This window comes from Melanerpes formicivorus, unplaced genomic scaffold, assembly GCF_026170545.1.
Source record: "Melanerpes formicivorus ecotype bairdi unplaced genomic scaffold, bMelFor1.0.p_v2 SCAF_6, whole genome shotgun sequence".
NCBI classification, from domain to species: Eukaryota; Metazoa; Chordata; class Aves; order Piciformes; family Picidae; genus Melanerpes; species Melanerpes formicivorus.
In genome coordinates, this window is record NW_027142358.1 from 13,711,456 (window position 1) to 13,724,564 (window position 13,109).

A 13,109-nucleotide genomic window follows, 5' to 3' on the forward strand; every position below is an offset into this window, starting at 1 on the left:
TTCAATATTTCTAGGGGAAGAAAAAAAAAGCAGTCTGCCTTCTGTGCCATATATTGATTCTTAAAAACTGACCTCACACATGTTGGTTCACCTCTTGTATGACCTCTCTGAGATGCTTTCCTCCTATTATGTAATAATGATATTTCTCCATGTAATTTGGTTGGTTAACACTATGGAAATACTAGATAGGGTTAATTGCTGTCTTTCTTTACACATCAGGAATAGGCAAATAATTAATTTCACCATTTCAAAAGATTTTGGCAATTTAGCTTGTAATTTAGTTTTCAAAATAGGTCATACCAAAAAAACCCAAATACCTGCATTCACTTAGCTGAACTCAAGCCTGCAGCCCTACTGGCATGAAATTTGTCTGTGAATAAAGAGGCACTTTGGATTTCTTTGCATAAACAACTTGATGCAGGTCTGAACAAACAAAGACAAGTCCATGCTAGCCACCTTCACCACCCAGTTCCAGCTGCCAGTGTAATACTGGGCTGTGCAAGTTCTACCTGCCAGGGCTTTGTATGCACCTCCCTTGCCCCAGGGTTTAGCTGCCTGCGCCCCAGCTCTGGGCTGATGGTGCTTAGCTGGGCTCAGACGGAGAAATCAAGACCTGTCCTGCTTTTGCTCACTAGCGGGGCTGAAACTGAGATCCTTGGCCTAATCTCTGCCCAGGCTGTGCTGAGAGAGGGCATGTCCCTGGCTGTATGCCCCGCTGACCTCCTAGCCTGACCTCAGGGCTTACCTTGCACCTGGTTACATCAGTGTGGCTGCCCTGCCTGCCATGTTGCCTAACTGTGGTCCAGCTGGTGCAGGCTCAGCCCTGCCTGCCCTGTGCCTGACTGTGGTCCAGCTGGTGCGGGCTCAGTCCTGCCTGCCCTGGGCTGAGTCCCCAATGCCAGCTCACCTCCCTGCAAGAAGAGGTGCAAGAAAAAAGTTTCCTGATTATTTTTTATCTTGGACAAATATATATTTGATTGGTTTGGGTGAGCAGAACCCCCTTCATATTTCTATGCCTATGATGACTTAAACTTTATTGTGAATCAGTATGAAAATTTGTGTTTTGAAGGTCAGTTTTCATGGAAACTGTTCTTCCAAGGCAGCTGCCTATATGATCCTCACAAACCAACTATGTCTGGTAAACACACAACTAAACTTCCAGTAATCTAAAATGGAGACTGCTGACTGCTTTCAGCACGTGTACATACTAGCAGCTCCTCGCTGCACACAGCTAGCTGGTATGCTGTGGAGGTCTGTGAAGGTGTAACACATACAAACAAATCTGCTTCCAGCTAACCATGTAGACATAGACACGTAGAACTGTTACTTCGCTTAGTTTATACTCTTTGTGAGAAGGATTGGGGCCTATTCTTGTCTCATGTTTGTACAGTAATTAGCAAAATGGGCCTTTGATCTATAAACATGTTCCTAAGCCATGAAATAGATAAGACATTTAAGGGAGATCAAAGAAACGCCCAGCGCAACTTGCAGTTCACTGGTTGTCACAGAGCAGACTAAGGATGGGATAGGACAAAGAAAATAACTTTGAAAGAAGGATACAGGCAAAATGGCTGTATAGTTTTGTGTCGTGCCTACACTCTATATTACCTGAATAAGGAAAGTTTTTTCAATAATTGTTCTGTTAAAAAAATTACCACATTAACCAAACAGAACAATGGTGGAATCTAGAATTACCTTTGTTTTTTTCAAGTAGTTTAACTTTAAAAACAAACAAACAAACAAACAATCTAGTCTTTCTTTTGGGTAAATATAATAGTCAACAGTCAAAACTTAAGTATGTTAATGATGTCACCCAAAGCAAAAAATAGGCTATTTCAGGCCCATGTATACCTGGAATACACTGAAATAATCTCAGCCATCTCATGATGAGTGATTGCTGAGATTTTCCATTTTATTAATTTTATTCTAATTTACTAATTTTCTATATTTATACTTTTATAACACAGTTTGATGTTTCTGAGGTTAAATGTTTTGTTTCTAGTGCCTTTTCTAACTAGTCATAGCTGAATAATGTGACCAATTAAAAATGCATTATGCTGCATGTGGTATTTCCTTTATGTCTTCAGACCGTGCCTAATAGCACTGTTTTTCTTAGGACAAAATGTTTTGGTGTTCTTGAAGAAGTTCAGTGACAGAGATTAAAACAAAGATTAAATCACCTAAACACAGATGCTCAAAAGTAAACATACAAGAACCTCAGTATAAGGATCCTTAGAAAAGTAATGCTTTAATTTGCTAGATAACAAATATTAAGAATATCAGATAAAGTGGACATGCTAAGCTTCATATTTTGTCCATAGTTAGTGAAGGAAGCCACTTCACAAAACCCAGTTTCTTAAAAAGATTAATTTTCTCTGTGAAACAGCAACAGGCTTTTTTTGCCTCATTTCATCATTTGGGAAGGCCCTCCAGACCAGTAGCTGTGATCATCAGAGAACGTCTCTCAGTTTCCAGCCCAAACATACAAGCAGTGGACACTGTCTGTGAAGTCTGTTCCTGGGGTTTTCCTAAAGTGAGATTTCTTGTGTAAATAGCTTCTGCCATATAAATTCATATGGAGGTGTACATCTTTCCCATTCAGTCATCCTTATAATCTAAATAATTCTTCAGATCCCTTTAAACAATAGTGTACCCCCAAATCCTTTGGTGCCCAGCCCCCTACAAACTCACCTTTTTATTTCCATGGATCTTTTGATCTTGTATCTGTATTTTTCAGGTTTCTGCCTGAGTAAACACTGTTAGCAGATTCACCCACTATGTACAAATGAAGGAAGGACACCTCCTCCCAGCCTTTATCTGTACACTAGGCCTTCATCCTCCTCTCAGAGAACAAGCTGTAGATGACATGGCACATGAACTGAGTTCAGCTGGGGAAGAGATCTACTGAATAGGCTGACATCTTTTAAGCCTGACATAGAGCTAACATTTCTGACTATCAAGGGAATTTGCAGGTACCTGCATTGAAAGATTATGTTTAAGATGTTGATTCAGGGGATAAATTTGAATAGATTTTAATAGATTTGGTTGACACAGAAGAAAAATAGGTGTTTCTACAAAACATTGCAAAGCAAACCTTTAATTAGTGGCCTGGACATTTAAAATAACCTGACAGTAATGAAGGTGCTTACAGGCAATGTGTGATTCCGCTGCAGAGCTCGTACTAAAATTTAGCTTTGCATCTCATGAATCAAGGCATAAAACTGAGTTCTACATTAAAGCAGCTTATGTGTGTTTTCAGGGTGAGAGAAAACATTGGAGTCTGTGATGACTACCAAACTTTCAGTAACCAGCCAGGTCAAAATGCAAAACTATAGAGGCACATGAAAGCATGTGGGAGAGCAGCTGACATCATCTACCTGGACTTGTGCAGAGCTTTTGACAGTGTCCCAGATTGACATCCTTGTTTCCATGCTGGGAAGATGTGGATTTGATAGATGGGTCACACAACAGACTAAGAATTGTCTGGATGGTCACATTTATGAGTTGCAGTCACTGGCTCAATGTCTGAGTGGAGACCAGTGATGAGTGGTGTTCCTCAGGAGTTGGTATTGGGACCAGTGCTGTTTAACATCTTTGTCAATGACATGAATAGTGGGGATTGAATGCACTCTGATCAAGTTTACAGATAACTCCAAGCTGTGTGGTGTGGTTGACACACTGGAGAGAAGGGATGCCATCAAAGAGGGAATTTTGACAGGCTTGAGAGGTGGGCATGTTCAAAACGCATGAAGTTCATCAAGGCCAAATGGAACATCCTGCACATAGGTTAGGTCAATCCCAAACATGGATGCAGGCTGGGTGCTGACTGGATTGAGAACAGCACTGGAGAGAAGGACTTTGGGGTACTAGCAAACAAATAAACTGAGTATGAGCCAACAATATGTGTTTGCAGCTCAGAAGACAACTGCATCCTGGGCTACATCAAGAGAAGCATGACCTGCAGGTCAAGGGAAGTTATTTTGCCCCTCTTCTCTGATCTTGTTTGATCCCAAGTACTGCTCAAGTGGGTCCAGAGAAGGGCTGCAAAGATGATCAGAAAGCTGAAGCACTTTCCCTTTGAGAACAGCCTGAGAGATTTGGGGTTGTTCAGTGTGAAGAAGAGAAGGCTCTGAGGAGACCTTATAGAGGCCTTCCAGTACTTAAAGAGGACCTACAGGAAAGGTGAGGAGGGTCTTATTAGCAGGGAGTATAATGCTAGGACTAGAACTAAGAGTTTTAAACTGAAAGAGGGTAGATTTAGATTAGGTATTATTATTAAAATGTTTACAGTGGTGAGGCCTCAAGAAGTTGTGGATGTTCCTTCCCTGGAAGTGTTCAAGGCTGAGCACCTTAGTTGACTAATAATGAAAGGTGTCCGTCCCTACCCATGGCGGGGGGGGGTTAGGACTAGATGATCTTTAAAGTCCCTTCCAACCCAACCATGCTATAGCTATATGATGTTTCTATAAAATATATAACTGTCTTGACAGATCTGTAATGGACTAGACATCTTGTTATCCAGGCAACTTGATTAGGTTCACCATTTATAACTAGGTATCTGTGAATTTCCCAGTTAATCAAAACCAATTTTTTTATTAGCTCCTCATCATTCCCTCATTCTTGTCTGAGCTTGAAGAAAAGGAAAATCCCTTACTGACACATGAGAGAGCAGGAAACCAGGCACAACAGAAAGCACAGCATTGCTTAATGAATTGGGAAAGAGATGAAAACACCTGTCTCATAGCTTTTTGTTTACAACTGTCCCTCTCCCAGCACTACCCAGAGAGTGTATACTTGCCCTACTTTTATGATTATCAGGAACCACATAACCAAGGAACAGATTCAAGCAGGAGGTTGAAGAAGGTAACTTTTAATGTCCACTCTGTGTTTATGAAGACGATCTGTGTCCCTGTATTTTGTCTAAGATGAATTGGCACTTACAGGTATAAGCTAAATTTATATAAACCAGATTTAAAGTCACTGAATCTATTTACCCTGGAAGTTGCAGCAGCTTCATTAAAGGGGCTGAGCATCCAGCTACACTAACTGTACCTTTCTGCTTACCTCAGTATCTCCAATACAGATATCATACGATGCAATAAAGCACAAAAAATGCAATATGATACAATGCAGTGAATATGTTCTTTGTGTTCTAAGGGACTTTCTACCTTAGGGAAAGAAAAGAACTGGAAAAATACTTCACAATTCATTATTCATCAAAGGATTGCAATGAATTGTTCATTTTAAGAGTATGGTTTGCAGATGGTTGGTGACGGTAGAAGGTAGGCATTCCTTCTCAAAGGCTGATATGGTGTGAAAAATTACTTAATCACACTACATTGCTTCTGAATGCTACTATTTTTTTCCAGCAGCTCATGATCTTTCTTCAGTTCAATAAGAACATGCTAACTCTCACCACAAATAAATGCAAGGCCTGAGAATGTGTGTAAGGATAAATTAAATAAATAAACAAGCATGTAAGTAGCTAATCAGTTGAGCAGAGACTGCAGTTTCTCTAGAGTCACCTATACAAGCCACCACCAGTAACGAGACTGGAATGCAATATCACATATGTGAATCATCACTGTCAAACACATTCACCTTTACACCGCCAGTTGGGTACAACTAGCCTGCAGACAGAGTTTCTCAGTCTCTGCAGAACTGGTTTTTTATTTTTTGCATTAGAGATGTCCTGTACCTATGACATTCAGACTGAAATTTCAGTTTTAGACACACTAAAGCACAAAGAGTATGGGTGTGTTTGGGTCCTGTTTCCTTTCAGTTACATTAAAAATTTTCAGGAATAGATTTGGATTAAATTATCTGCACCACCACCACCATCCTTTCCAGCAGAGCACAAGGTGGGATTAGACCAGGTCTTCTGGTTGGTTTCCATTCACAGAACAAATTGAGAGCCCCAAATATAGTTAGTACATTACCAGTTATTCAGCACATTATGATATACTACTACTCTATATTCATGAAGTCCCAAAGAGAAGAATACGCTTTGCAGTAGATCTGTGTCTTCCCAGATGCAACAAACTAGCTCCTTGAAGGTTAAACACTACTTGAGGGAGGAAGGCGATAAGCCATTCTATAAAGGAAGCCTTTAATCAGCAATAAATACAATGAAGGAAAGTAAGATCATCCTGTTGGAAAGCAGTGTGAAAGGAAACATGAAACCATTTCCTCTAAAACCACTCACTCACCCTACTATTCATTCCCAGGGCAAGAACTTAGCTGCAGCTGTTGAAAGTCACACTATCAGCCACATCATAAGGTGAGATCAACTCCTACCATTTCCTATGGAACTCATGCAGAAACTTGATAGGAAGCAAACTGAAGGCAAAGTTGTTTGAAAAGTCAGGAGAGAGTTTCCAAATTGCACCTGCATTTTGGTGCTCCCCAGCTGTACTCATGCCATAGACAATAGAAACCTAGGCAAGCAAGGTAAGGCCACTTTATCAATTATTTCTATAAGCAGTGCCAGAAAATTGAGCCAGAAATGTGTTGAGAACTGGCAGGAGGAAAGGCCATCTTCCTGTTTAATAAGAATATTGCCTGACACAAACACTTCATTCAAGAGCCTCATGGCTGTAGAGGTTAAAATGCCTCAGAGACGGAAGGACACTTGAATGACTTAGAGTTTGGCAAACCCACCTCCTGCATGTTGTCAGTTGCCAAGAAAATTCATTCTGATTCACAAGCAGCCATAGGTCTTGTTCCGTGAAAGGATGTGAATATGTGTAGTACTTGTATTGATGGCTCTTAAAAAACAGTAAAAAATTTCCAGCAGTTTTAGTAGCTTTTTATCTGACCTGAAGAACTGCTCCAGTTTGCAGAGGAGAACTCCTTAGGCTTGAGGCTCTCTGAATGCTACTTGTCCAGAAGACCTCTAGCAGGTGGCCTGTCTGGGAAAAACAGAGTAAAAACGTGGAGGCGGAGGTGACCTGGTAGTGTGTCAGCAAGGAGTGGCAGGCCTGAAAAAAACAGTATGGAGCCAAAACAGGATAGAAGCATCTAATCAGAGGCTGCTTTGCTAAAATGGTTCCATCCTGCAGAACTTTCTTTTTTTTATTATGTGCAGCAGGAAGCCTGAGGAAACGTCACCTGACTTTCCTAGGGCCGATCCTTGGTGACTGACCGTGCTGTTGGCACAACCGTTAATTGATAAATATAGGACTTGGTTATTTCAGGGAATGGCTGATTTTAAAGATACACACACGTATTTGTCAAAAAGATTTCCAAAGGGAACAAAATCAAGCCTTAGCAGTGTGGATGTTCAGACTCTTCTGTTAAAAACACATTTGGCCTTGCACATTTAAAATGTCTTCTATCTCAGACAGCAGTGTGCTCTTCCCATAGTCATTAGCAAAATTAAATAGCATGTCTAGCTGGTAAGTAAGCTTGATAGTCCACTAAATGAATATGTACAGCGAGAAATTGAACAATTCTTAACTAAAGCGACAAAATGAGACTGCAGCAAAAAATTCAGGCCTAGATGGTAATATTTTCCTACTTTTCTTGATGTTACTTTTTAAGGTTAACTAGTAGAACTCTTCAACTCTGTCTCTGAAACCAAATCTTTCCATTCCCTACATGTGGGGTTTTACCATTCTACACTGGCCAGGCTGGAAATCATGTGCTTCTTGCCATTAAAAGAAATTAACCAAACTATTATGTTTCAGAAAAATGTCCATATGTTACATGTTTCTCTCTGTACTAGTTTCATGCTTTGAACAAAATTTTAAAACCGTATCTAGTGAGGATATGTCCCTTGTGTCTGATAACTTATCCACACTCCAGCTGTTAATGTCTTTCTACATAAGGAAAAGAGGAAATTTTTAAGATCCCTTCTTCCCTAACTGCCCCAATTTTGAGCCCAGAAACATCGCTGATCTTTATAAATAAAGAGCTCAGCCTATTTTTTTTTTTTCCTGAGAATTTTCTTCTTTTAATGTCCCCACAAACTATTTGGCAGCAGCACAAAGGTTTCTTCAGGCAGCTTTGGGATATTACTGAGCTCTTCATGCTCCTTACAATGCAGTAATTTCCCAACCACTGTATAATTAAGGGCTTTGTTGAGGTCCAGTGACATATTTGTGTATTTGAAGTACTGCACCTTGTTTCATAGGTCACACTGACATGCACCAAGGAAAAAAGGCTAATTTCTAGCCAAACCTTTATCTGCAAAGGTGGATTCTTTAATAGTGCTTCATAGCTGCTGGAGGTATAGTCTATACCCAGCCTGCTCCTCTTGTCTTCCTCCTGGAACATAACCATCCTCTGTGTTTGCTTTTAGTCACCATAAAAGCTCCAGTGCTCAGTTAGAGAACTGACTGGGATCTCTTTGAGATCAGAGCAGCTAAACACTGAGCCTTTTGTTCTTATCACCCAGTAAAAAAGAGAATGAAATTAATGAATGGATGATTCTATCTTATTTGATCATCGTTTATAAATCCTTCCTCTGTTTCCTGTCATGGATTTCCCTGGGAAAGAAACAAAGAAGCTTTCCCTGCCTGGTGTGTGATTTCCCTGCCCTTCTGCTGACAAGCCAAATGGTTGGTGCTGACTGGTGATAATATTGCACACGATGCAACAGGCAAATGGGAAATGACCTGTCAGCACTCAAATAATAAAACTTGTAACTGCCACATTTCACTGCTGATGACTTACTTGTATTTCTGTCTTTTCAGAGCCCTTTTCACTCTAAAAAAATCCTAAAGAAATTTTAAAATGCATTCAGGAATTAAAGGCTGATTCTATCAACTTTTCTTGTCATGGAAGTACTTCATGAAAATCTGCCTAAAAATCATGGGGATGACTCACACAAATGTTCAGAGAGGCAAGCACCACTCTTGTAAGTAGTAAGTACATTTATGGAGTGCATTGTATGCATTGTCTGCAAGATGGAAGGCTACATTTGCAAAACAGGCATCAAAAGAGCTGATAAAAATTTTAAACAAGTGAGAAACATGTCACCTCCAGATACCTAAATTCAGATACATAAATTTTTGCTATAAGTGGAAATACTTCATTTTTTTGTGTTCCAGAAACAAAGATGTGAGAACTACTTAAGATGTTATTGATCTTCTGTGGTTTTCCAGTTCATCACCACCTGCTCCTTTCATGTACAGATATTTTAGAAGAGTTAAGGAGCTCAAGCTCTCATATATGCAGGCCGAAAGACAAAATATTGCCTAAAAGTATTGTAGATGAATTTTCCAAAAGCTCACACACAGAAGAAAAAGAAAAATAAACACCCATGCTATAATGAGAGACTAGCATGTTAAATAAAACTCACAAGGCACTACAAAAGAGAAGTGGTGTTCTGGGCAAGTATGGGCTTTCAAACCAGCTGGTATAATAGAAACTAGAGACTGACTTTACTGCAGTGACTAAAATCCCTTGAGGCTTAATGTCATTTAAGCTGCTTTTCTTAAGGAAGTATGTTCAGTGTAGGTTTTGGCAACATTTTATTTTTCACGCTTGATGGATTAACCACCAAAATATCCTGCTTTTTCTCACACAGAATAAATAAACTGTGTGATTTTTCATGAGAGATTTTCTCCCCAGTAGAAGATTTGTTAAAAAATAAAGAAAAAAGAAAACACAGAACATACACCCCCCCAATCCATTGCAAACATGTTTGCTAAAATATTAGTTCTTATAGGAACGGGATTGGATAACAATTTCTAAAAGTTTTTTCAGGTGGGATTTTGCAAATCCATTGTCTCTGCAGTTTTGGAGGTTTTTCATAACTGTAAGTGACTTCAGTGACTGTGACAACTTAAAAACTTCAGTCACTCACTACTCCATGTCTCCTGGCCTATAAAGGAGAATGAATAAGAAAGGCAAGAGGCTGAAATTCCTGGTATTCACAGAAGACATTTCTGATTTTCTTACAGATGCTCTGCAAAACATCAGGCAAGCCAGAGTCAACCAGCTGCAAAATCTAACTCTGGATTTCCATTTGTAAAAGGAAAAGAGTACCTTTTCAGAATAGAAACTTCAGGTCAGGGAGGGTGACTTAAGAAGTAGTTGTAAAGTTCATGTCAGGTTGGAAGATTTCAGCCCAAGCCTTCAAGCAGTGCAAGAGATAATAATAAACTTTACTGCAGCTTCCCTCTGATCAAGCTCCACAAATCTCCAAAGGAACAGTGCTACAGGATATGAAATTGTTAATTAAATTCTTAAAGGTCTGCCCAGAAGAGGAGAGGCAAGAAATTTTGCTTCCCAATGAAAATGACACTTGGATAAATGCGGCCTGCTTCAGCGCATAGGAAAGTGCTAAGAATAATTTATGTGCTGGCCTTTTGTCATTGTATCATTCTTCTGTGACTCTTGTCCACTAGGTGCACAATTGGTAAGTTTTCCTGGGTCTTTGCACCACCCAAAAATTACAGCTCCCTTCCAAACAAGTTAGGAAGTGATCAGGCAGAATGAAGCTGGAAGAACAATGATGCCTGGAACTACAGAGTGAAAACACCTTTGAGACATGATTGTACCCAGAATGACTCAGGGACTGTCGTTCAGATAACTAGATATGCAGAAGTCTGAAAGAAAAGGCCATAGATATTGCTAGTCCTGAATACCAGCTATTCTAAAATATATACTTCTTTCATGCAGAAGGATTTAATTTTATCTTCTATGTCTATAATATTGGGAAAGGATAGATGATTCTGGCATAAGACTATATATAAATCTATTAGTGTTCCAGTTTAAAAGAAATGTGCTGTATTATTTTAAATCACTTGTATATAAAGTACCTATTTTTATTCTCCTCCATTTACCTTCAAAACAGATGTGGCATATCCTTTTAAGTACAACAAATCAAGAACTGTTGAGTAGATAATGATCTCAACATGAATGTGCTTGCAGCTGCAAAACCAGTTTCTACAGGGAGATGGGCATTCTGTGGGTGCTGCCATTGACTGCTGCAATTTTCCTGTGATCTGTCAACATGGGAGACTCCTCACTCTCTGGTATCTTGATGAAAAAGAAAAGTCACATTATACACAGATAATTAGTTGAATTTTATTTCTATTTCAAGATATGTTCCCTAGTTCAAGTCTGGGCCAAAAGATAATTAAATCCATGTATTTTCAGATTTAGGAAATTATTATGCTTTATATTCCACTATGGAAGCTGTTTTCCATGTGACTTGCTCATGCAACTCAGTGACAAGGCACTAGAAATATCTAAAGAAAAGTAATTACTTTTCTTTTTTGGTGACAGTCCCCCCTACAAGCTATGATGGTCATGCATCTTCTGGGGTCACTGAAAGAGCAAACCTTGCAATGTGAGCCTTCACTGATGACAGTATCATATTCACACATGTGCTCACATCAATGCATGTTTCTGTTTCTTTCCTTGAGCTTTTGAAGCACTAATGAGAAACTGCAGTGCTGTACCCTAGCCAAAAAGCACGTAAAACCAAAAGAGTTCAGGTTCTAGATAAGGAAGAAAAAGTAAAGGAAATAGTGGGTGAAAAGAAGCACCAGTAGCCCAACTTGATAGTCGAGAATCAGTTTAAAGAGACATTAGAGAGCTGGTTTCAAGAAAGGAGCAAGAGATGCATAGCAAGACCTTCAGAGATAGGCTAGTCATGTTCTTGAAATATTCAGTGAAAGAGAATTACCTGCGAGTAGGATCAAGTTCCAAAGCATGGTTCCTCTACATCCATAACCAAAGTCTGGATCTGATGCGGGTTAGAATCAGAACACACTTCTTGCACCTCTGACAAACAGAAGCTTAATACAGTAACTGGCTTTGGAAAGTGATAGTTGATGCTTATTCTGGATAGCAAACACACTGTCTGGCTAATTCTCTCCAGCTGCATTAAGCCACATCTCTTGCAGGACACAACCACTCTCATCTAGCATCTTCCTTCCTGAAGATTTAGCAAGCCACAGTTTTATTACCAGAAAACATCTGGGCCCATAGGTATTACAACATTGCTGCTATGGGCTAGCTAATCAAATCAATACATGGTCCAAAAGGAGCCCAGCAGAAGTCTATTTTCTGGCTATTTTGATGTGTGTTGAGTAATAATAATAATAATAATAATAGTAATAATAATAATAATAATAATAATAATAATAATAATAATAATAATAATAATAAGTTCAAGATGGAAAAGCCAAAGTACTCTGGAATCCCTTGGAACTCTCAGCTTTCAACTATATTCTTTGACCTATTAATTCCTGTATCTTCTTATCATTCCTCCTTGTCTCCTCAGTGTCCTATAGATACTGGATATTAGCTCCAGCCACAGTTCAATGACTGGGTGAGCCTGTTCGCACTGACACCTTGCAAAAGTCAATGGGAGAGTTTGTCTGCCTCTTGCCAGCAGGCTCTGCTATCTCTGTACCACACCATCCCTTAGTTCTGTTTCCCAGGGTGTCACTGGCTGATTTGCCTTATATTTAGCTACTGCAAGTCTCATGATGTTTCAGAATGTCCTCAGGAAAACTTACTAACTCCTCTGCCAAACCCATGAATCAAGCCAGACAGTTTCTATTGTCTCACATACTAAGAATAAAATTAGTCTTCTCTCACAAGTCTTCTGATCAGAAAAGCCTGTGCATTATGTGAGACAACCACACCTACCTTAACACAACTGCTTGCTTGAGCTTTTCTCAACAATCAGCCAATAAGCCTCCAACAACCAAAGGAAAGGTGCAGATGTTCCCACTCAAAGCTGCAATACTCTACACTACATAAAGAAGGAAGACTGTAATGCCTCTCTTCTTTAGCTTGACCTCAGGACATGGGACAGACAGCCTAGAAGTCAGAATTAACTTCTAATTGCTAGCAGGTCATTTACAGCCAGCCAGAATGACAGGAGAACTACAAGCTCAACAGGTTGCCAAGATGTATCAGGAGAAAAAGTAGGACTTCTGTCTAGTTTTCAGTACATCACCATTGTTTTCTCTCCCCACAACCCTGTAATCTAAAGTTCTCTGCACAGAGATAAAGGTAATGATAGTGAGTAACTTATCTTGAAAGTGATGGCTTCTGTGACACTAGGGTTTGGATGCTGCCAAGATTAAAAATTAATTTGGCCAACTAGACTGAGCAATGTGGGCATCTAAGAGATCTGCTAA